Here is a 23,151-nt window from a genome sequence, read left to right on the forward strand (position 1 = left end):
ATGACTGTGTGGGACGACCTCTATCTACTTCTGGGCTCCCAGCTATGTAGGACCAGGTAAGTGCTTGGATTGGGGCTTTTAAAAGACCCAAATGGCTAGAACAAGTCGGTGTAGGTGATGGGGGTGAAATTATGTGATCGGTAGTTAAATTCTTAGGAGTGCTTGGCACCGGCACTGTGTGTATTGGTATTTTCTGCTTTATCTGTAATGTTGTCAGTGTATCATTACATGTCGTGTATTTTGAGATGTCTGTATGTTTGGAAAGTGGTCCATCAATTTGTCGATTGTCATGTTGCTGTGTTGCGGAAGAAGTTTTTGTTTTTAATTCTTCCAATGTTAAGTCTTTTTGTAAATTAAAGATGTACTCTTTTGTTTTTTGGATTGTTTTAGTTCTGAATTTATTCTGCAACTTCCTTTTGTGCCATTGCACAGCTTTTGAAAAGCTTCCTCGTATCTATTTGTATTAATAATTTTTTGTAATTTATTAAATGTTTTTTGGTTTGTTTTATAGTGTTCAATTATTAAAACATTTACCCAATTGTTTGCATTGATTGTTAATCTGTTCGCTGTTGCGATAGTTAAACCTGCTGGTTTGATTGAGTCTATTCGTGACTTTGATAATTCTTCAATGTGTGTAGGGGTGTCCGACTTGAGAATAGATAACTGGTGCACCATTTGTAACATCTTTAAAATTAACTTCACTGTTGGGGTAAATGTATCTGTCTGGATAGAGAGGGGATTCGTTTTGCTGTTGTTCATTTTTAGTTTGTGATGTCAGCAACGTCAAGGTACCTTTAAAAATTGTCAATTGAAATATTTAAATTAGAAATGCATATAATCAGGAATATTAAAATAAATGGCAGTCAAGAACATTAGACAATTTTTAATAATATATTTCAGAAAAAGTAATTTTTTTGTTAACCTTTTCACTAAATTGTCAGTAAGAACTCATTCATTTACAGGAAGAAAATGTAATATAAATACATCTACATATTCTTGTTCCCCGTTTTTTACCTCGGGTTACTATGTCAAGTAGCTAGGTTTTCTTCCATTGGGGGATGATTTCTATTTACTGTTACTTAATTAAGATTGCAATATAAAGCGGTTGTTTTTACCAATGGTTACTGCAGTATATTCCTATACTTGTGTATAATATTGTTACTTTAAAGAACACTCTGTCCCATGGAAAGTAAAAGGGGATTAGGGGGTAGTTTAAGGGTCAGATTAGGATAAAAAAATAAATTATATTTTTGGGTTACATAGAACATAGAGGTTGTACGCTAATTAATTTAAATATATTTTAACCAATTATTAAGGATAGCTGTGGCAGTGTCATCTGTCCAGGTTACCTTGTTATGTGACACATTAAAAACTTTGTTTGATGAGGTACCATCAATTCACTACAAGACGATGAGAACGAGTGAACATAGGCTTTATTATCCAAGAACTTGCCTGCCTGCGACTGCTGTAACAATGACTGCCGCCCACAGGTGGCAGGCCTATATACTGCCCTGTGGGGGGCGGAGCCCACCAGGGTTCCAGTACAATACATGGAAGGAGATCATATTACCATTCCCTGGCCATAGGCCACAATGCTATACAGACAACTTATATTATTGTGAATACATTCACCACATTCACCCCTTGTTAAAAATGAAGTCCAGCAGGGGTGAAGTGGGGTCATCCTACGTTCAGTCTGTCTGGAGGCCGGATTGTTCTTTTGGACCTCCTCAGCTCTGGCGGTGCGGCGGGTACGGGCGTTGTAGTTGTTGACTCCGAGAGCATGTTGTCTGGAGCTTTGGTCCGGCATGTCGGCGACGGTTGAGGGGTGGGGGTAGGCAGGGTGGTGGTGGATGGCGGCAATGTAGGCGCGGGACAGTACAGGAGCCCCAGAGGGGCGTTAGGGATTCGCGGTGGGGAGGGGGGGGGGGTGTTGACATGGGAACCATCAAGCGCCAGGTCCCGGAGGGAGACCGTATCTTGCCGTCCGTCTTCGTGTGCGGCATAGACATATTGGGGGTTGGCGTGCAACAGCTGGACCCTCTCGATCAGGGGGTCGGTCTTATGGCTCGTCGTATGCTTCCGGAGAAGGACAGGTCCCAGAGTTGTCGGCCAGGATGGAAGTGAGACCCCGGAGATGGACTTCCTAGGGAAGACAAACAAACGGTCGTGAGGGGTCTCGTTCGTGGCTGTGCAGAGGAGCGATCTAATGGAGTGGAGCGCATCGGGGAGGACCTCCTGCCAGTGGGGAATCTGGAGACTTCTAGACCGAAGGGCAAGAAGAACAGCCTTCCATACTGTTGCGTTCTCCCTTTCCACCTGCCCGTTTCCCTGCGGGTTGTAGCTCGTAGTCCTGCTCGAGGGGATGCCCTTACTGAGCAGGTACTGACGCAGCTCATCACTCATGAAAGAGGTGCCCGGGTCACTGTGGACGTATGCAGGTAAACCGAACAAGGTGAAAATGCTGTGCAGTGCCTTTATAACAGCGGCCGAGGTCATGTTGGGACATGGGATAGCGAAGGGGAAGCGGGAGTTCTCGTCAATGACGGTCAAGAAGTATATATTGCGGTTGGTGGAAGGGAGGGGCCCTTTGAAGTCGATACTGAGGCGCTCAAAGGGTTGGGAGGCCTTTACCAGGTGGGCCTTGTCTGGCCGGTAGAAGTGCGTTTGCACTCTGCGCAGACTTGGCAATCCCTGGTCATGGCCCTGACCTCCTCGGAGGAGTAGGGCAGATTGTGGGCCTTAATAAAGTGAATAAGCCGAGTGACCCCCGGGTGACAGAGGTCATTGTGGATAGCCTGAAGTCGGTCATCTTGCGCACTGGCGCATGTGCGGCGGGACAGGGCATCTGAGGGCTCGTTGAGCTCCCCAGGACGATACTTGATATCGTAAGTATAGGTGGAGAGTTCGATCCTCCACCTCAAGATTTTGTCGTTTTTAATTTTGCTCCGTTGTGCATTGTCGAACATAAAGGCTACCCACCGTTGGTCGGTGACGAGGGTGAACCTCCTACCGGCTAGGTACTGCCTCCAATGCCGCACAGCGTCCACAATGGCTTGCGCTTCCTTCTCGACAGAGGAGTGTCGAATCTCGGACGCATGGAGGGTTCTAGAAAAGAAGACTACTGGCCTGCCCGCCTGGTTGAGGGTGGCGGCCAGGGCGACGCCTGACGCACCGCTCCCTACCTGGAAGGGGACGGACTCGTGCATCGCGGCCTTAGTGATATCGGCCTTGATGCGGCTGAAGGCCGAGCGGGCTTCAGCCGTCAGAGGGAATATAGTGTCTTTGATAAGTGGGCGGGCTTTGTCCGCATAGTTGGGGACCCACTGTGCTTAATAGGAGAATAGCCCCAGGCAGCGTTTGAGGGCCTTGTGGCTGTGGGGAAGGGGAAGTTCCATGAGGGGGCACATGTGGTCAGGGTCGGGCCCTAGGACCCCGTTTTCCACGACATAGTCGAGGATGGCTAGCCTTGTTATATGTGAGGTTGAGGGATTGGGTGGTCTGGAGGAACCTCTGAAGGTTGGCGTAATTGGTCCTGCTGATCATGGCTGCAGATGGTAACATTGTCCAAGTACGGGTGTGCAGCCCACAGGCGTACTGGTCCACCATTCAGTCCATCGTTCTCTGGAAGACCGAGACCCCATTAGTGACGCCGAAAGAGACCCTGAGGAAGTGGAAGAGTCAGCCGGCTGCTTCAAAAGCAGTGTAGTGGCGATCTTCCGGGTGGATCGGGAGCGGGTGGTAGGCAGACTTCAGATCTACCATGGAGAACACCTGGTACTGTGCGATCTGGTTGACCATCTCCGCTATGTGGGGGAGGGGGGACGCATCAAGTTGCGTGAACCGGTTTATGGTCTGGCTGTAGTCCACAACCATCCGATTCTTTTCCCGGGTCCTGACAACCACCACTTGTGCTCTCCAGGGGCTGTTGCTGGCCTCGATGACCCCCGGCCTCGATGACCCCCTCCCTCGAGCCGCTGGACCTCCGACTTGATAAAAACCATGTCTTGTGCACTGTACCGCCTGCTCCTGGTGGCGACGGGCTTACAGTCGGGGCTGAGGTTCGCAAAGAGTGAAGCGGGGGTGACCTTAAGGGTCGCAAAGCTACATACAGTGAGAGGGGGTAGGAGTCCGCCGAACTTTAGGGTCAAGCTTCGGTGACTGCATTGGAAGCCGTGTCCAAGCAGTGGGGGGGGGGGGCTCAGAGGTGAGGGAGGACACACAGTTTAAAATGGGAGTACTCAGCGCCCGGTATCGTGAGGTTCACGACACAGTACCCCCGGATCTGTCCCGAACGGGATCCGGAGGCAAGGGAGATTGTCTGGGACGCGGGGTAGATGTGGAGGGAGCAGCGCCTTACTGTGTCGGGATGGACGAAGCTCTCTGTATTCTCGGAGTCGATAAGACGGGGGCTCGCGCCCATTGACCCAGATGGCCATCATCGAATTCTTCAGATGTTTTGGCCGTGACTTGGTTGAGGGTCACTGCGCCGAGCTGCAGGTAGTCTGCGTAGTCGGAGGTATCGGGGTCACAAGATGGCGGCCCCCACGAGTCGCACGTGTCGGGCTGAGTTAAAGATGGCGATCAAGCTGGTCACCCCATCGGTCGCACGTGTCTGTTGGTGTTGAATATGGCCGCCCCCATGGGTCGCACGTGTCGGGCTGAGTTAAAGATGGCGCCCCCCACGAGCTGCACGAGGCGGATGACGCATCTGAAGGGGATGGTATCAGTAGTCACGCAGCCACTTTGTGGAGTCTGTGGGTCTGTGAGTCCGTGGATCGGGCCTAGTAAGCTTTTGACTTCGGGGCTTTGGATCGGGCCAGACAGACTCTAGCAAAATGTCCCTTTTTGCTGCATGTCGCGCTGCGGGCTGGGCAATGCTGCCGGGGGTGTTGGCCCTGAATGCAGAAGTAGCAAGATGGTCCCCCGGGCTGAACGGGCAGCCGCGCGGCAGAAACCTGGAATGTAGTCTGGTCTTGTGAAGGCCCTGTCTGTGGTGCCCACGAGGGGTTTTACCGTGTCCTGTAGATCAGTGGCCCCGTTTTCCAGCAGTTGCTGCCGAACGTAGTTAGACCGGACCCCAGCCGCGTAGGCGTCCCGGATCATCAGCTTCATGTGCCCATCGGCCTTCACATCCCTGTAGTTGCAGTTGCAGGCGAGTAGTGTCAGGTTCTCTAGATACTCATCCTGCGATTCGCCGGAGCGTTGATGGCGGGAAGTGAGGAGGAGCCGCGCGAACACTTCGCTCACGGGCTTCACAAACTGTCTCTTTAGAATCGCGACCGCTGCTTTGTAGGTTACTGCGTCCTCAATCATACCCGAGATTCGGTGGCTCACCCGGGCGTGGAGCAGGCGCAGCTTGAGGGCGTCGGAGGGAAGCGTTTCAGAGGAGTCGAGGTAGGCCTCAAAACAGCGGAGCCAGTGGGTGAAGATTTCCTTAGCTTCTGCTGCTCGTGCGCGAGTTCTGGTTTATCAGGCTTCAGAGCGGCTTCCATCATGATGTCTTTGGATAATAAATTGATGTACCATCAATTCACTACAAGATGATGAGAACGAGTGAACATAGGCTTTATTATCCAAGAACTTGCCTGCCTGTGACTGCTGTAATAATGAGTGCCGCCCACAGGCGGCAGGTCTATATACTGCCCCGGGGGGGGGGCGGAGCCCACCAGGGTTCCGGTACAATACATGGAAGGGGATCATATTACCATTCCCTAGCCATAGGCCACAGTACTATACAGAAAACTTATTATGGTGAATATTTTCACCACATTTGATATAAGTGGGATAAAACATTTTTTTCTAATAAATTCACTTGGGTGATAATTGTCTGTATTTGTTTTTTTGGGAGACTCTGGCTATAATTAATTTCCGTGATAAAGATTTTAGTTTCGGGGAATTTTTGTGTGGCTACTTTTGAAAGAATTTGTAATTGTTTGATTGCAGTGGTAGCTCTCTGCGTACGGTTAAAAATGCCAATTGAAAATATAATTGTGTTTACTATGGGATGGAATTTTAATTTATTTAGAATGGAAGTAATGTGGATGAATTTAGCTCGGGGAAAGCTGTCAAATTAAATGTTAGGGATTGGACAACTCTTATTTGTGGACAGATTGGAGTCTCCTATGATTAGAATGGATTTTTTGGGACTAAGCCATTTTTTATTTTTGTAATATGTATGGGGGTGTTGCGATGTGATATGTGTGGTTGTGTTATTTGTGGTAGTGGGTGTTTTGTTGTGCTCTTGACATAGCATAAGCAGCTTCCTTGATGTGCACTCTGACAAAGGAAGGTTCAGACTTGGAGATAGCTTTAACATGTTTATTAAACTATTGACAATTCTCCTACTTGGATTCGACTCTACTGTTAATCCTTCTATAGCTACTCAGACTGATGAACCAGTCTGCTACAATCCACATGGTGGGTGTGGTGTTCAATCAACCCTGTGTCTGTACTCACTGAGTGTCTCCACTGGAAAGAGGAAGATCATGTGTGCTGTGTCCTTTTATATGGATGGTGTAATGCCCCCCTGTGATAGTGTCACCTCTGTGTGTACCTTGAATGCCCATTGGTTGTGTCCTGTCTTACTGACCTATTGGTTGAATGTCTGTGTGTCATGTCTCTGGTGCTCCCTCTAGTGTCTATCTAGTCTACGTGTATTTACATTAACCCCGTGTGCATTTACAGTGATGCATATCACCACAGTGGGTAAGTCCTTTTTTGGTGTTTGTATAGCATTGGTTTTCTTTTCAATTGGGCTATCAATTGTGTTGATCCATGATTGTGCCTGGACCGGAGCTGTTAATGGGTTGAGATATGAGGGGTTGAGATATGCGGTACAAGTTGGAACTACTGGTGAGGGTGAAATCCTGTTGTTGTGACGAGGCTTTGTATGCTGGAAATCTGAATCCATGTCCTGTGTCTTAGGTGAATCAATGATGTCAGTATCCTTGGGTGATAGGTTTATGTTTGAGTTGAAAATGAAGTTTTGGGTTTTTTGAATTATATCGAAATTAGCATTTTCCTTGAAGTTTTTTTTTACCATCTTTTTGCTGTGCAGAATGCTTCTTGTGATCTATCCTTATTATCAATTTTTTCTAATTAAGTAGTATTTTTAAATTTGTTATATCATGGTCCATTAGAATTATTTGAGTATTTTGGGCCCAATTGTTTGCATTAGTAATCAATTTTGTACTTATTTCAGGGGTGACTCCTATGGGTCGGATTGAATTAATTAATGTTTTTGACAATTTTTTGATACTTTTGGGGATATCGCCTTCTATTAGAATCATAGAATCATAGAAGTTTACAGCATGGAAACAGGCCCTTCGGCCCAACCAGTCCATGCCGCCCAGTTTTTACCATTAAGCTAGTCCCAGTTGCCCGCACTTGGCCCATAACCCTCTATACCCATCTTACACATGTAACTATCTAAATGTTTTTTAAGAGACACAATTGTACCCGCCTCTGCTACTACCTCTGGCAGCCCATTCCAGACACTCACTACCCTCTGAGTGAAGAAATTGCCCCTCTGGGCCCTTCTGAATCTCTCCCCTCTCACCTTAAACCTATGCCCTCTAGTTTTAGACTCTCCTACCTTTGGGAAAAGATGTTGACTATCTACTTTATCTATGCCCCTCATTATTTTATAGACCTCTATAAGATCACCCCTAAGCCTCCTACGCTCCAAGGAAAAAAGTCCCAGTCTATCCAGCCTCTCCTTATAACTCAAACCATCAAGTCCCGGTAACATCCTAGTAAATCTTTTCTGCACTCTTTCCGGTTTAATAATATTCTTCCTATAATAGGGTGACCAGAACTGCACACAGTATTCCAAGTGTGGCCGTACCAATGTCTTGTACAACTTCAACAAGACGTCCCAACTCCTGTATTCAATGTTCTGACCAATGAAACCAAGCATGCCGAATGCCTTCTTCACCACCCTGTCCATCTGCGACTCCACCTTCAAGGAGCTATGAACCTGTACTCCTAGATCTCTTTGTTCTATAACTCTCCCCAACGCCCTACCATTAACTGAGTAGGTCCTGGCCTGATTCGATCTGCCAAAATGCATCACCTCACATTTATCTAAATTAAACTCCATCTGCCATTCGTCGGCCCACTGGCCTAATTGATCAAGATAATTGTAAGATGATGCATAGATTGTAGCATTTTATATATAATTTTGGTTGTTGAACCAATATTTTCTTGAGCAGGAAGAATGGTGGTTTTCATCCTTAGAAGGAAACAGAAAAAATTAATTTCTCATAAAATTTTAAATGTTTTCTGTGAGTAATATTAATTTCCTATTAAAAAAATTATGAAAAAAACGAGAATGAATGCAATCCAAACTCAACCATTATTAAAAAATATATATATCAATATTAATTCAATTATTATTACACTTTAAGCTATTTTAATGTGATAAAGATAGAGAGCCTGAGATCAATCAGATGTGAGACTAAAGGAACTTTAAGAAACAAATTAATAAATATAAGATAATCAAATAGGAGTTTTTCTCTAACAAATTGCGATGTACCTGGAAAGTGGTCCTGTTGAAATTTTGGATCAGATGGTAGTCTAATACTCGACTGTCTCGCGGAAGGAATCGTTTTTTGATTTTGACTTTATTTTTATTTTTAGTAAAAATATTTGAATTGAAAAATGCTACCTGAAGAGTTGTCCTGTTGAAATTTTGAATCGGAAGGTAGACTAACCCTCGATTGTTTAGCGATGGGAATCGTCCTTTGTAAATGTTCCAAGTTTTTTTTAACATTAAAAAACGACAGAATTTTAAAATGTGCTACCTGCATCAAAGTAGAGAGTACAGTTCTTTATGTGAGCTACTAAAACCTGTTTTTAGGCAAACTTTGGTCCCTACATGTTTCGCAGACAATACTGCTCCTCAGGGGACTGTTTTTCGTCCACCAAGAGCCTTCCTCTCACTAAGTGTGTAGCACCAATTTCCAAATTTAAAAAATCCTTAAAAAATCAAATTAGGTGGATAAATCTTACAACTATGAAAAAATATTCAATTATTGAAATGGATTTACCTCAAAAAAGTAAAAAATAGCTCAGCTGTTCTGAGAAATGCCTCAAATTGTGGAGAACTTGACAAAGCCAGTGGCCCTGGATTGTGTCTGGAACCTGCTGGCAAACTGCCAAACACCAGCTGCAGAAAACCGCTTGTTACAACTGTCTTTGCCAATGGTTACCGGAAAAACCTCCTATACTTGTGTGCCGTACTGCCACCCTGGAAAACTATGTATATCCCATGGAAAGTAAAAGGTTAAAAATTCAAAACAAAAAATTAAAATTTGAAAAAAAATTAGCATTAAGACATCTAAGCTGTAGACGTAGATTAAGTAAGGGGTTAAAATAAATTAGGATAAAGGTAGGAGTCATTGAGGTTTGGGATAAGGTCGGAACTACTAAAACCATCAGGGGACTGAGGGCTAGTCCCAGGGTTAAAAATAATTTAATTGTTGTTTGTTTTCGGGTTGTACGTTATTTTATCCAGTTGTTTAAGATTGCAATGGCAGTGTCACTTGTCCAATGTATGTTGTTAAGTGACACTTGAAAAGCTCATTCGGTATACTTGGGATGAACATTTTCCTCCTGATGAATTGATTTGGGCGACAATTGTCTCCATTTGTTTTTTGGGGCGACTCTGGCTGTAATTTAGTTCAGTGATGAAGAGTTTTGTTTTTGGGAATTTCTGTTTTGCTACTTTTAATAGTATTTGGAGTTGTTTAATCGCAGTAGTAGCTCTGTGTCCGGTTAAAAATACCATTTGAAAATATCCTGTGTATTTTGGGATAATGTTTTAGTTTATTTAAAATGGATATACTATGGATAAATTTGGCTCTAAGGAAACAGTCGAATTGGATGTTGGTGACTGGACAACTATTAATTTTGGAGAGATTGGAGTCACCTATGGCCAGTGTGGATTTTTTTTTGAACTAATAACCATTTTTTATTTTCAATTGGGTGTCAGCTGTGTAGACCATGTTTGTGCCTGGACCGGGGCTGCCAGTCGGGTCATATCTGCGGTACAGGTTGGTGCACCTGATGGTGGTGAAACTATGTGACTGTGACCAGTAATTGAATTCGAAGAATTAAATGAAGCCATCACATCCGGAATTAAATGTTTTGTTCGCCATTTTCAATGACGTTGATGAATTCTTAGGAATTATGTTTTTTGAGGTCTTATATTGAGGAATTGTGATGAAATCCTCAAAATCTGAACTACTCTGTTGGGTCACAGGAGAAGTCATGGTGTTGTGTTTGTCTCCTGAGGTGGTAGGTCCATTTTTGAATTGAAAATGTATGTTTTGTTTTTTTAAATTATTTTGGATTTGGAATTCTCTTCAAAGTTTATTTTATACCTTTTTTTGCTCTGGAGAATGCTTCTTGTAATTTGTCCCTATTGTCAATTTTTTCTAATTTATCGAGCAATATTTTTAAATTTGTTGTGTCGTGATCAATTAGAATCATTTTAGTGTTTTGGGCCCAATTGTTTGCATTAATAATTTTGTAATTATTTCAGTGGTCACCCCTATGGGTCGAATTGAATCAATTAATATCTTTGATAATTCTTTAATACTTTTAGGGGTTATCCACTTTGAGTGGTATTAGGTGATGCATGGCTTGTATCATTTTATAGATAATTTTGACTGTTGAGGAGAAAATGTTTTTTCGAGGAGAAAGTGGATTAATGCTGATATTCATCCTGAGGAGAAAACAGAAAAAATTTAATTCTTATATACGTTTAAAAGCTTTATATACGAGTTGTTTTATTTTTTAAAAAATATGAAGAAACAAGGAATGAATACCACATAAAAATCGAAGAATTATTAAATTTAAGAGAAAATAAAGTTTTTTCATAAAAAATTAACCCACTTACTGTTAAAATTTGAACTATTTCAATCAGACAAAGATAGAGAGGCCGAGATCAATCAGATATGAGACTGTAAAGGAACTGTTGAGTTACCTGCATGGTCGATAACACGTGTTACTCAATCCTTGGTTGATGGTGAGGTCCTCTGAATCTTGTTGAACAAGACTCAAACTCGTCCAGTAACAACAAAGATTTATTGAGTAACTATAACAATAAGTGCATGAGTTCTTTACCTTAACTTGGAAACTAGGGATAAGGTGAATAAGATTTAACAACAATAACGTAACTCCACTATCTAAACTATTCTGATATTACTCTGTTCACAGTACACTCAAGACAGAGAGAGCGAGAGACCCGGTGTTGCTGCGTTTTATACCCCTGTTGGTCCGGCCCTCTAGTGATCATGTGGTGCTGCTATTTACCCATTAACCCCTTGTGTACATGCACCTACAGAGATCACTACATCCCCCTCTTTTTCGTGTGTTACATATTTTCAGTATGGTGTATAGAAAATTGAACAGTCAACTGGGGACAGACAATACAAATAACACTGTGTACAGTATGTGATGGTCAATCAATCTTTAAAAAGTCCAATCTTAACGAAAAAAATGTGAGAGTCCAGACTGTATGAATTTGATCAGGTGGGTTGATTTCTTCTGTCGTTGAGGTGGCAGTGTTGATGTTGTCAATTCGTTGTGAACACCGTCAGTGTTTATGTGTGTATGTGAGCACATCACGAGATATCGGAATGGTCGAAGTAGTTTGTTGTCAGTACCAGACTTTCTTTTGTGCTCCGTATGTCATCTTTTTTGCAAACTGGGTTGGTTGATTGCTGCGGCGCAGATACAAAATCACAAGATCTGTTGTCATGGAATGTAAAGTTTGTAGTCTTACTCCTGTTTTGAACAGTACTGGAACATTGTCACTTATGTGTGGAGTTGTGATATGATGTGCAGGTCATTGTTTCATTGGTGTGGTTTGTGTGATTTCTGTCTCTGTTGATACCGCTGTTGGTATTGTTGTTGCGGTTTTGCTCACTGACTGTACCATTGAGAATTTGCGATCTTTTTGCCCTCGGTCTGGTTCAGTAAATATACTGAGTCGGAATTGCAGGTAAAATCAGTTACTTTATTTGCGCGGCTCGCCGGCGGACGTCTGTCGAATCCACCAAAGTAAGTAAAAAAACGAACATGCTTCCACATATACATTGTTATCTTCTCAGTAAATTGAATGAGGTTTCATACATGCCCAAATAAGGTAACTTGGCAACTATAGGGTTCCCATAGGTTCTTCTTAACTTCTTAACATGACCAAATAAGATAACTTGGCAACTATAGGGTTCCGATAGGTTCTTCTTACATTCCTTTTGTCTAACGGTCTTTTGCCAGTATCTGTCTTCAACAGAGCGACTCAGTGTCTACCCACCCTGCGTCATACATTCTCAGAATTCCACAGCTGCAGAACTGCACTTCTTTGCAAGCACTAGGCAGGAATCTTTGCAAAGTCCGACAACCTAGCTCCTCACTCCCCTCCAGCAAGAATCACTCCTGACTTGGCCTAATTACCCATCAAGCATTCGTGCCATGCCTGTCTGTTCATTTCCTCACCATGTTTATTATTTGAGTCATACTTAAAGGTGTTCGTGTCAGTAGCCAATTTTTCGATGAGCGTATCTGTACATGCGAGCTGAGCTCGGTCAGTCTCGCTGTAATCTTGCATACCTTGTCTGCCTAGTGTGATCACTTTGTCACTGTTTTTATTGACAGTGGGTAGACATTTAATGTCTTCTCGGTGGTGACATGAACTGGGTAGACTTTCATAGTCTGCTGCTGGCTGCTCCTATAAGGCAGATAGACCGTCATAGTCTTCCTCATTCACGGCTGTCGCTTCACAGTCTTTGATTGCGTCCATTCTGGAGTCTGTCAATGAGCTCGCTATGGAGGCTGGTATCACTCCCTCAGTGGAGTCGACCTGTGCTCTCTGCGTGACGTCGCCTTCTTCTAGGATATTTGGCATGTGGCTGTCACCCACTGTATCGACGAGCTGCCATGTCGTCATGGTACTGGATTCCTCCACCATGAGATTCGTATTGAACTTGGCACCCATGTTGCTGTTGCAATGACCATTAGATCCAGAGAACTGATCCATGGCTGAGTGGCATTCGTCAGCGAGCAAATCATCGCTGCTTGTCGATGATGTGTCATGGTGCTCTATTTGTCCAATGAGGAACTCATCTCCTGAGTAATCATCGTCAATGAACAAATCTTTTGCTATGGATTTGTCATTGTGCTCTCTTTGGGTCTTGCAAACTGCATGTTCCAGGGTGTTGCGACAGTGAGCTTTAACTGTGAGTGGAGGCTCGGGCTTCATTCTGTCGTTGGGGAAAATATAAAATATATATATATTTTTAAAAAACTTTAAAACCCTTGTTGTTTACTCTCGGGCATTTCGGATGAGGTGTGGTGACGTAAGGTTCTTCAGTTGCTGCAACCATGTCAACAGCGTATGAGTCATCATAGGCTAGGTCATCATGTTCTGACAGGTAATCACTATATATTGGTTTGCGTTCCATAGATGCCACGTTCCTAACATCGCCGGGCCTTAGTTTTTGTACCGTGGAAGTCATCTATAGCACAGCTCGACATTTGAATGCATTGTGATTGTATCTTCCACACCTGAATTGAATTGAATTTGATTTATTGTCACGTGTACCGAGGTACAGTGAAAAGTATTTTTCTGCATACAGTCCAGACAGATAGGTCCATACACGGAGAAACATAGGACATACATACGACTGTTTGCCGAAAGCTGGACATTGCCCTTTTAAGTGGGCGCTTCCGCAGTTAGGACACGTCATGACGGTGTCCCGCCACGCTCGTGCAGCGTTGATATTGTGCTTCAGTGTTTTCGTGAGCAGAGCATTTTTGTATGGCCATTTCCAGAGTAAGGTTTTTGTGCTTCAGGAGAGATTTTCTGAGTCCATCATCAGAGATGCCACTGACAAGTTGGTCCCTGATGAGGGAGTCATGGAGGTTCTCATAATTACAGGATCGGGCCAACAGCTTTAAGCCAGAGACAAAACTGTTGAACGATTTTCCTGGTCTTTGTATACGCCTGGTGAATTTAAAGCGTTCAAATATCTCATTAACCTCCGATTTGCAGTGGATGTCGAATTTTCTTATAATTATGTCCCACTTATCCTTGTCCTTCCGCGTAGGTAAATGAATTATATATCTCCATGGCTGGTTTCCCTGCCGCAGCTAAGAGGTATGCTATTTTTTTGGAATCTGGCGCAGCGATCATGTCCTTAATTTCCAGAAACAGATTAAATTGTTGTAGGAAAATTTTCCAATTATACTAGAGATTACCAGAGGTTCTGAGGTGTTCTGGAGCTGGAAGTGACTTGATTTTTCCAGTTTGTGCCCGAGAGATCCGAGTGTAGCAATGCTTTCCTCGGCCGAATATCTTATCCAAATTTTTTTTTTCTCATCTCTTTTTTAATTGTCGAACCTAATCTAGCTAGTTTCTGTTTTTGTCGTTAAGGCCAACACTCCTTGGTACCATGTGGTGTTACCTGAGTGGTCGATAACATGTGTTACTCAATCCTTGGTTGATGGTGAGGTCCTCTGAATCTAGTTGAAGAAGACTCAAACTTGTCCAGTAACAACAAAGATTTATTGAGTAACTCTAACAATAAGTGCATGAGTTCTTTATCTTAACTTGGAAACTAGGGATAAGGTGAACAAGATTTAACAACAATAACTAAACTTAACTCCACTAACTATCTAAACTTTTCTGATATTACCCTGTCCACAGTACACCTGAGAGAGAGAGCAAGACACCCAGTGTGGCTGCTTTTTATACCCCTGTTGGTCCGATCCTCTAGTGATCATGTGGTGCTGCTAGTTACACATAAACCCCTTGTGTACATACACCTACAGAGATCACTGCATAGACTACTCCTATCAGTGACTTTTTCGCCTTACTATTCCTGATTTCCAGCCAAATGGATTCAACCTGATCCTCCATAACACCGATGTCATCCCTTACTGTTGCCTGGATGTCATCCTTAAATAACAGAGCTACACCACCTCCCTTACCATCCACTCTGTCCTTCCGAATAGTTTGATACCCTCGGATATTTAACTCCCAGTCGTGACCATCCTTTAACCATGTTTCAGTAATGGACACTAAACCATAGTCATTCACGATGATTTGCGCCATCAACTCATTTACCTTATTCCGAACAGTATGAGCATTCAGGTTAAGTACACTACTGTTGGCTTTTTTACCTCTGTTTTGAATCTTAACACCTTGATCAGTAACCTCGCCTAAGTTATTTTTCCTCTTAACTTTTCTCCTAATTTTCCTTGTCGTTGAACCCATATCTTCATGTAACAATCTGCCGCGTTGCTTTCCATTTATGTTTTTACTTCCTGTTTTATTGCTTTTAGTATTAAGGGCCTATTCACTGAGCTCCCCATAGTCACTGTACCTTGTACTGTCGCCCTTTTTGATTTTTGACGATGGCTTCTCTGCCTTACACTTTCCCCCTTACTGCCTTTTGTTTCTGTCCCTGTTTTACTACTTTCCGACGTCCTGCACCGGTTCCCATCCCCCGCCCACGTTAGTTTAAGCACTCCCCAACCGCTCTAGCAAATAGCCCCCCCAAGGACATCAGTTCCAGTCCTGCCCAGGTGTAACCCGTCCAGTTTGTACCACCTCCCCCAGAACCGGTCCCAATACCCAGGAATCTGAAACCCTCCCCCTGACACCATCCCTTCAGCCATGTATTCATCCTATATATCCTGTCATTTCTACTCTAACCAGCACATAGCACCGGTAGTAATCCTGAGATCACTACCTTCGAGGTCTGATTTCTTAACTTCCTTCCTACCTCCCTGTATTCTGCTTTTAGGACCTCATCCCTTTTTTAACCTTTTTTAACCTATGTCATTTGTACCAATGTGTATCACGACCACTGGCTGTTCACCCTTCCCCTCCAGAATGTCCTGGACCCACTCTGAGACATCCTTGACCCCAGCACCAGGGAGGCAACATACCATCCTGGAGTCTCATTTGCGGCCACAGAAACGCCCGTCTGTTCCCCATACAATCGAATCCCCTATAACTATTGCACTGTCACACTTATCACCCCTCCCCTCTGCAGCAGAACCAACTGTGGTGCCACGTGTTTGGCTGTTGTTTTCCCGAGAGGCCATTCCCCTCAACAGTATCCAAAGCAGTTCTGCAGGGAATGGCCACAGGAGATTTCTGCACTACCTGCCTCGATCTCTTGCTCTGTCTGGTGGTCACCCATTCCCTTCCTGCCTGGAGAGTCTGAGCCTGCGGTGTGACCACCTCTCTATACGTGCTATCCACGATGCTCTCCGACTCGCGGATGCTCCACAGTATCTCCAGCTGCCGCTCCAGCTCTGAAACTCGAGCTTCCAGGAGCTGTAACTGGAGACACTTCCTGCACACATGTTGACCCTGGGGACTGGAACTGTCCCCAGTCTGCCACATGGAGCAAGAGGAGCAGACCGTGCCTTGGAGCTGTCCTGCCATGATTTAGTCCTTTCAATTAAACTTTTGAAATTAAATTTTAGAAAGATGTTTTTGTGTTGGATGATATCCAATCTCCTTTTACTATTTGGATGTGGTCCAAATTCTAACAGCATTGGTTCAGTCTTTCGGAGGGTAAAAGAATCTCCCCCTGCTGCAAAAGCGTTAATCTTTCCTGTATTTAGGGGAAATAAATCAGCATAGTCTTGAGTAACACAGGTAAGTTCAGCGCCAGTATCAAAAAGAAAATCAATATTATATCCTCCCACTCTTAGTGAAAGATATAATCCATCCTTTTTCTGTTCAAGCAGTGCATGCAATGAAATACGAAAAGAATCACCAAGAGTGGGGTCCATTAGTTTTTTGAAGCTTCAAGCAGAGCACGTCTTTGTATTTGCGGCTAAGCTGTTGAACATGTCAGTCATTTCATTGTCGTCATTGCGTGCATCCCTGCGTGGGAACGGCTGGAGGGGCCTAGGTTCCCTGTACGTCTTGTTGGTACGCAACCCTGGGCGTGTCCTGTCTGTACGCATGACATGGCCGGCCACGGGGCAGAAACATATTGTATGAGTTATTGGACATTTCATAGGCGGATTGATACCAGAACTATTATTTCTTTAGTCGTCTTGTTTGTAACACGGTAGCATAATGGTTAGCACAATTGTTTAACAGTTCCAGGGTCCGAGGTTCGATTCCCGGCTTGGGTCACTGCCTGTGCGGAGTCTGCACGTTCTTCCCCGTGTGTGCGTGGGTTTTCTCCGGGTGCTCCGGTTTCCTCCCACAGTCCAAAGATGTGCAGGTTAGGTGGATTGGACATGGTAAATTGCCCTTAGTGTCCAAAATTGGGGTTGCTGGGTTATGGGGATAGGGTGGGGGTGTGGGCTTGGGTAGGGTGCTCTTTCCAAGGGCCGGTGCAGACTCGATGGGTCAAATGGCCTCCTTCTGCACTGTAAATTCTGTGAAATCTAAAAAAATTCTATGTAACAACATGATTTCATCCAATATCCTGTTTTACCACAATAAAGACATTGTGAAGGTTTTCTGTATTCTTTTAATGGGGCAAGGGAACATGTGGAAGCCGATTCTTCTGGAGAGGTTGTATTTACGGCTGATAACCCTGCAGCAGCCGCCACTGGAGCGGCAGCTGCCACAGGCTGAATTTGGCCAGCTGGAGGGGTATTGTTTGTCTGACTATGCATGCCGCAATCGATCGGAATATATCGGTCAACTGCTTCTCGACTGAAGCTCAATTACGTAGGATCAGATTTAAAGCGTTAGATATTTCGGCTTTTAAACCAGCTTTTAAAACATATGACCCAATTGGTGGGAAGACAGTGAATTAAAAGCCATTAGCAGAATTGGTGGACAGATGATAAAGTTAAAATGTCATGTTTGGAACTTTCCTTCATAAAAATCCGGTCGTAATCAAAATAAAGTAATTAAAGTAAATGCAGTAGCAACATCAGGAATGTATCAGGGTAAGGTTTCGACCAGATTGGATCACTGAGTGAGCAAATGAGGAGGAGTTTGAGATTCTTTGAATCTCACTCAGGGGTGCAATGATAGAAGGAGGAGGCTTAACAGGCTTTAATTGTATGATGTACATCAATGGTAAGGAAAATAAACCAGTTCAAAAAGAAAAAGGAAAGAAATGGTGGCAAAAGAAATCCGGAAGTCCTGGAGAGGGCACTTCTGGAGTATCCAAACGAAGATAGAAAGTACAAATTAAAGAATTGGGTCCTCTCCACCCTTGACCTGTTCATTTGATTTTTCAGATGGAAAAAATAAATAACAGACAAACCAGTTCACAAGAAGGAAGAGAACTACAATCCAGAAAAGAATGTTTCAACAGTATTGGGGGGAAACTAATCATACAATTGGCTACATATTTGGGAGAATTAAATGACAGAGCCTGGAGGAAAACTTTATGGGTTAGAAACAAATCAAAATATCAAATTATTACTGAGCATTGAAACCTCCGGTCAGACATCTCTAACTGGACATCAGCTGATAGATGATCTGCGGTCTCCACGGGGTATGTACCATGCGGTGGATTTACTAAGGGTCTCGGCAGACAGCAGCGACTGACGAGGAACCCTAACATGAGAATTTTTGTAGCTTGATGCCACGGTGTGAAAATTATTACCAATGCAGCAAACAATATTGCATTGGAGAGCTGTAATAGTTATTAAGGAAGAAATGTCATGTAAACTGTTAGGGACTGTTATGTATGTATGATAATGGGGTATGTGTGCCGTTCAAGAACTTGATCAGCATTTCTAAACTGTGTGAATGTTTTAATAGAGGGGGAATAGTGGTAGTTTAGTGTGTTTTCTTGATTTACCTGCATAGAACATCACGAATAATATTGATGTTGTTAACACACCATATTTTATATGTAATGACTATTGGTCCCAAAGTGACGAAGTGATGTATTGATATTGTACTTTATTTTTAGTGCTGAAATTGTGATAACATTTGCAAATATGTAAAGTTGTGACACACTGTCTATTTGTGTGGTTAGGTAATGAGTAATGTATTAAGATAAGACTTAATTTTTATTTTTACTGTGTATTTAACAATAGGGAGAATTTATTTGGAAAAAGGAAAGTGATAGTTCGATGTGGTTTTGCGAATACTGTTGGCATATTGTGTTGCAAATGTTGTAATGGAAAAGATACACTTTCATGTTGTAAGGGAAATGATAACAGACAAAAGGGATTTGAAGGAAATTTGTCAGAAAGATATTCTCTCATGTACACCAGGGGCTGGCAGACATACATGGTTCAGGACAATGTTAGACATTAATGTGGAGAAGTCAGGGATAGAAGCAGGATCGATTGAACCTTTTAAATTAATGAAGCAAGGGAATCAGTGGGTGGTACATGATACCATAATTTACCATTCCAATAAGAAACGGAGAGCAATTTGGATGACAGAAAAATGGGACACTAGACAGCCAGTGATGGATAAAAGACCTTTTTGGTTACTGATGGACTGGGTTGTGTGCTGTTTCTAAGGGACATGAGGAAGCCTCTACGGTGCTGCTACCCCAAGGAAGTAAAATGCTTTGGAGGTAGTGGAACACATGGATATAGCCATTGGGTTACCTTCCTGAGCAGCTACAGCTATGGTTCACGGTAATTGGACTTGAGGAACGGAAAAAAAAGACTGTTTATCGACTCTGGTCTGTGATATGGATACATTTACGAATTGATTTCGGTGCACAATTTAAAATCACAACACATACACACAAATGACAAAGATCGGGGATAAATGTTAGTCAGCATAATTGGATGGGGGGTGTAATTGACCAAATGATATAGTTATGTTTCAAATGTCAAGACGGGATGTAATTGAAAATATGGAAAGATGTGTCATTTGAAACATGGAAGTCTGGCAATATCTGGTCTGAGAGAAACATGAGAGAACATAAGAACTAGAAGCAGGAGTAGGCCATCTGGCCCCTCGAGCCTGTTCCACCATTCAATGAGATTATGGCTGATCTTTTGTGGACTCAGCTCCACTTTCCGGCCCGAACACCATAACCCTTAATCCCTTTATTCTTCAAAAAACTATCTATCTTTATCTTAAAAACATTTAATGAAGGAGCCTCTACTGCTTCACTGGGCAAGGAATTCCATTGATTCACAACCCTTTGGGTGAAGAAGTTCCTCCTAAACTCAGTCCTAAATCTACTTCCCCTTATTTTGAGGCTATGCCCCCTAGTTCTGCTTTCACCCGCCAGTGGAAACAACCTGCCCGCATCTATCCTATCTATTCCTTTCATAATTTTATATGTTTCTATTAGATCCCCCCCTCATCCTTCTAAATTCCAACGAGTACAGTCCCAGTCTACTCAACCTCTCCTCGTAATCCAACCCCTTCAGCTCTGGGGGGGAAAGATCCCATGAAGGGTTAACAGCAGCTGCAAAGAGCAGGATTATAAAATGCAGATTCCTTCTCCCAAACAGGCGGAGCAAACAAACAGGATTTTTGTATGAAGCTAAAAACAATGTCTCAACAAACAACAACAAAGAACAAAGAAATGTACAGCACAGGAACAGGCCCTTCGGCCCTCCAAGCCCGTGCCGACCATACTGCCCGACTAAACTACAATCTTCTACACTTCCTGGGTCCGTATCCTTCTATTCCCATCCTATTCATATATTTGTCAAGATGCCCCTTAAATGTCCCTATCGTCCCTGCCTCCACTACCTCCTCCGGTAGTGAGTTCCAGGCACCCACTACCCTCTGCGTAAAAAACTTGCCTCGTACATCTACTCTAAACTTTGCCCCTCTCACCTTAAACCTATGCCCCCTAGTAATTGACCCCTCTACCCTGGGGAAAAGCCTCTGACTATCCACTCTGTCTATGCCCCTCATAATTTTGTATACCTCTATCAGGTCGCCCCTCAACCTCCTTCGTTCCAGTGAGAACAAACCGAGTTTATTCAATCGCTCCTCATAGCTTATGCCCTCCATACCAGGCAACATTCTGGTAAATCTCTTCTGCACTCTCTCTAAAGCCTCCACATCCTTCTGGTAGTGTGGCGACCAGAATTGAACACTATACTCCAAGTGTGGCCTAACTAAGGTTCTATACAGCTGCAACATGACTTGCCAATTCTTATACTCAATGCCCCGGCCAATGAAGGCAAGCATGCCGTATGCCGTCTCACACTTTCATTGAAATTAACCATCTTAGTAAGCATCTGGAAAAGCATGGATGAGGGTTTCAGTCGAGTTAGGTGATAAATGTAAACCTTTCAAGTTATATCCAAGTGGATTTTTAGCATTACGCTAAAAGCAATGATTCACACCTTCATTGAAGTAAAATCAGCAGATAGAAAAGAATGACTCGGGGGGGGGGGGGGGGGGGCAAATGTATAGACGTGAAGCTCTGCTGACATCAGGTAAATTAAAAGAAAATTGGAGACTATCAGTCTACGAGAAACATAATTTAAAGCCAAAATCAAAGTCAAAATTATGAGCTGGGGACACAATTGGAAAATAAAACTATAGAAATGACAGGGATCAAAATTCACACCCCTGTGAAATCAAAGCATTTTGAACATCACAAAGGAAACAATATAATCAGAGATCTATAAGCTGAGGTCATGTCAAAATGAATACTTCGTCGTGTTAGAAAAATTTAGGTTAAAGGTACCTTTTACAATCCAAGTGAAATAAAAGTTACTTTACAATAAAGTCATAAAAACTTAATAACTATTAGAAAAATATATAAACCCTGAGAAAGGGGCAGAGAAGGAACAAGAGAAGCAAGCAGAGTCAGCTTACAGTCAGCTCGGTCATGGGACAGAGAAAAGCAGCCGAGCTAAAACAGCTAATACACCTAAAGAAAACCAGAATTTAAAGAGGAGGCATTATCAGCTCAGAGACAGCCAGCAGAGCTGGCTCTCACAGCTCAGTACATGGGAAAGATTGAGCATAGCAACCGAGCAGAACAGTGAATATATCTAAAGAAGACCAGATTTTAAAAAGAGGATTGATTGTCAAGTTGGGCCTGAAGGTCTCTTCAACCAACCAGGAGGGTCCAGAAGCAAGATCTTTTTACCTTTCTGTAAAGACAGTGATTGCAGCTTTTAAAAGAAAAAATATAATAATAAAATAGCTTAAAAGTTTTAACCTGAAACAGTGGTTATTAGCCTACTTTACTTACTTAGCAACGCGGGTCCCAGGATCGATGCTACTAAGTGGTAAGTAGATGAAATCTTCTGTGAAGGTATGGGTTATACCGGGGGATAACTTGAAAATATAGTTTGACCTGAATAGCACCCACCGAAGCCTGCACAGGAGTCAGGGAGTGAGAATCCCTGTTCACCATTTAGAATGTCGGCACTTTTTGGTATAGGGGGACTTCTAAGAATAGTGGTGAGTTTTCAACTTCACAGTTCAAAGCGAAAGTGCAGAAAGTAGCTTCAGAAATTAAGTAAGGTGATTCCGGAATGAATTGTTCAAAATCGGCAGTACTTTTTAATGTTATGGCTATCACCAATGTCTGTCCCCTTTCTGGCTGTGATTGGGTTAAAGTAATTATAGTATTATTTAATTTGATTGAGAGTCCTGTCCATCAAATTTAGGTATGGGGTGATTGAAATATGTCTTTCTTATGAACTTTATCAGTTGTCATGAAAACAGTTTCTGGGAATATAGCCCAGAAACTTTAAATTAACAAAATGTGTCCTTGGTCTGTCTGGCTTCTTTATCTTGATGTTTCTCATGCGATTCAGCAATTTTACTGTCCTGTTTGCAATTTGGGTTTTTTAGCAAACCATTTTAAGAAGCCATTTTAAATCTTGGGCCATTTATTCCTTTACACTTGTCATAGACTAAAAAGGTAGATGTAGGCTAAAAGGTAGATTCTATCACTCACTCATCGAGGTGAACACTGTACTTAATGCAATTCATGCCCATTCTATTAATCCCTTTAACTGGGCAGGGGTCTAACGTCAATGGAAATAAATCAGAACTATCAGAATGAACATGATTCAGTCCTGGGTCTAATATCCAATCCCTGTAATCACATGTGAACCCTCTGGTGTGCCAGACGATTGGATGGCCGAGTGAATCCTCTGCCACACAACGGGGCAGATGAACGGCTTCTCCCCGGAATGGATTCGCTGGTGTTTCGTCAAATCCCTTCTGCTTTTAAAGCTCTTCTC

General features: G+C 43.2%; 1 long non-coding RNA gene across 1 annotated transcript in view; it reads left to right on the forward strand.

Annotated features, from left to right (window-relative positions):
* The window catches only part of LOC140418590 (uncharacterized), an 88,115-nt gene extending 67,599 nt beyond the window's left edge, over positions 1–20,516 (forward strand). Inside the window, exon 3 of the long non-coding RNA XR_011945158.1 lies at positions 18,241–20,516. This is a non-coding gene — a long non-coding RNA (uncharacterized lncRNA). The remainder of the gene's footprint in view (positions 1–18,240) is intronic.
* The last annotated feature ends 2,635 nt before the right edge of the window (positions 20,517–23,151 follow it).

This window comes from Scyliorhinus torazame, chromosome 5 (genome assembly GCF_047496885.1).
Source record: "Scyliorhinus torazame isolate Kashiwa2021f chromosome 5, sScyTor2.1, whole genome shotgun sequence".
NCBI lineage: Eukaryota > Metazoa > Chordata > Chondrichthyes > Carcharhiniformes > Scyliorhinidae > Scyliorhinus > Scyliorhinus torazame.